Here is a 2,751-nt window from a genome sequence, read left to right on the forward strand (position 1 = left end):
TTGGTCTATCTTGTATAGACTCTATAGCAACTTGATTATGTCTCTTCTAGGACATTCATTTGGTGCTAAGCTGGTTAGTCATTTCTCGGGTCAGTGTCTGGTATTTCGATTAGCTTCTCAATTAGCTAGCTTTGTATAATCTTTGCCGAGGATCTTTGCCAAGACAATGATGGTTAAAACCATTCTTATCATTCTTTTACTTTTTAATCTTTCTTTATCCAGCTTATAATTTTTCTCCTTTAATATTCGGATTCATTTGTTTTATGCAATCCGTACCTGGCCACTATTTGATCACCCATGTTTTGGCTCTCGGTCCCTTTGATTTCGTGGAGAAGATCTTATTCTTATATATTCTCAATCCTCTTCTGAGGTTCCATCTTAGATGGCACATGTATGTATGTGGTGGTTTATTCAAAATCTCTTAAGATGGTGTATGTCTGGTTTTATGACTCGTATTCAATCTGAGATGGGAATATCTGTGCTCACTTATATGGCATGATGCATATTATCAATCTATACATGTAAATCATAATGTCCCCAAGCTTATAGACTTTATAGTCTTATCCTTATAGGTAATGGCTTACATGGCCGATAACTTATAGGTAATAGCTTACTCGGCCAAACCTTTATAGGTAATGGAACGTGTGCGGCCAAGCCTGCACTATGCGGCCAATTCACGACCTCTACGGCCGTTTATTCTCATGGTCTCTTTAGCCGGGTAATGACCTCTTTGGTTTGGCCGTTTGTATCATGGCCTCTACGGCCGAGGAATGGTCCTTTATGGTCGAGTAATGACCGAGCCATATAACATAACATGGTCTTAGACCATAGTGGTACACGAACTTGTAGTATTGATCATGGGTTTATCCTCTCTCCCTCTCATGACCATACTATAAGGTCGTGGTGCTTGGGACAATTAAGCCTAATGAGTTTCTCTTTGTGTACATGTTTTACAACGTGAGATCTTTTACGGGATAACTCTGTGCCTTTTCAATCTTTGCATCAAGTTTAGACTAGGATGGCTAATCCTATCATTCCATATAGTGTATAATTTCGTGGTGTATCTCAAATATGGTCACCACGGCTCTGGCCTCTTATCACACTAATCTGTACCATAGTTTTGATCAGTAGATATCATAGGTGTAGTATTGACTACTTATAAGGTCTTAGGCGTTTATTATTATTTTTTTCTTTAAAACCGAAGGAACTTGTTTCCTTCTTGCCCATTGTTTCTATTTGGAAACCATTTATAATTCAATGGGTCACATATCATTGGGTGTGTATAATGCCTTGTAGGCAATGCCTTAGCCATAGTTTCTTTACTAGGCTTACTATACCCCTTTTCACGATTTCTTACTTGATATTATGCCCTTTAGGCAACTCTTTATCAAAACATTCATATGTTCAAGTAAGATCAGGCAAGATATAATAAAGTCAAAACAAACTTTTATTTATATATAAAAATGTGAATGCCTAATTAGGTTAAAGCAAAACACAAATCAAAGACTTAATAAAAATTATCATGTCGAGATCTTTCTTTTAGTTAAATAGATAAGCCGGCCTGTCCATCTATTGTATTGGACACGACTGCCTTGGATTCATCTTGATCCATTTCCTTAGGATATTTCATCTCACTGCTTTTCTTTAGTACCTTGTCATTCTCAATCACCATTAGGCAAGAGATCAGGTCATTGTAAGTGGTAGAACCTCTTTCTATGTAGATATGTTTTGACAACAAATGTTTTGGATGGAATGTGGAGTATGTCTTGAATAGACAATCATTATATGTTACCTCTTCTCCACATAATCTCAGTTGGTACACGACCCTGGACAAGGCAAAGTGAAACTCGGCCACTGTCTTAAAGTCTTGGAATCTGAGACTCATCCATTCATGTTTGACCTTTGGTAATAATACCATAGTGTATCTGGACTTTAATTTTGTCCAAAGGTCACGAGGATTCTCAATATGTAAATACTGATTTCTCAGTTCCTTAGTGAGATGATGGCGCATTATTGTAATGACTTTTAACTTTTCACTTCTAGTTGCATAATCACCCTGAATGATACTCCTTCCGAGTCCTCTTGATTTCCGGGTAACTGAAGTGTTCATTACCCATTCTAGATAATTATCTCCAGAGAGATTTAGAATGGTATAATCCATAATATCAAATCTCGGCATCTGAAATCATATTATCAATCAATTCATTGATTTAGAATTCTTGCAACCAATTTAAATAATCAGTGCACATGATTTCATAAGTCTCTCTATAATGCTTTAGGCCATACGGCTTTGCATTGTGATGCTTATAACTCACGGTCATTATAAGATACAACGATCTTAAGGATCGGATCATGATGCAATCCGGTTTATATAACCATCCGGATACTAGGCCACACGGTCACTTTGATATTCACTAAGCCACACGGCTTTTAATCAATCAAGGACACAAGGCCGCAAGTGTGAGCAATGCATTAGGATACACGGCCGTTTGGTATGTTTCGTAACACAATGTCACACAATCCATATCAATTAAGTTTACCAATTTCAAGGTTGGTAATGTTTCAGCTAGATTTTAGAATCAAGTAATTTAGCAACCTAACTCACATTCAATATGTAAATATTTTTAATCTTTAAATCAATCTTTCAAGCAATGTGAGATTTAAGGTTTTCAAGGCCTTCAGAAATTTCAAACGAGATTAAGGGTTTCAAGGCCTTAAGGATTTCGAATTTTGAGATTAGATCTATCAATC

The sequence above is a fragment of the Brassica oleracea genome, chromosome C5, assembly GCF_000695525.1.
Source record: "Brassica oleracea var. oleracea cultivar TO1000 chromosome C5, BOL, whole genome shotgun sequence".
Taxonomy (NCBI): domain Eukaryota; kingdom Viridiplantae; phylum Streptophyta; class Magnoliopsida; order Brassicales; family Brassicaceae; genus Brassica; species Brassica oleracea.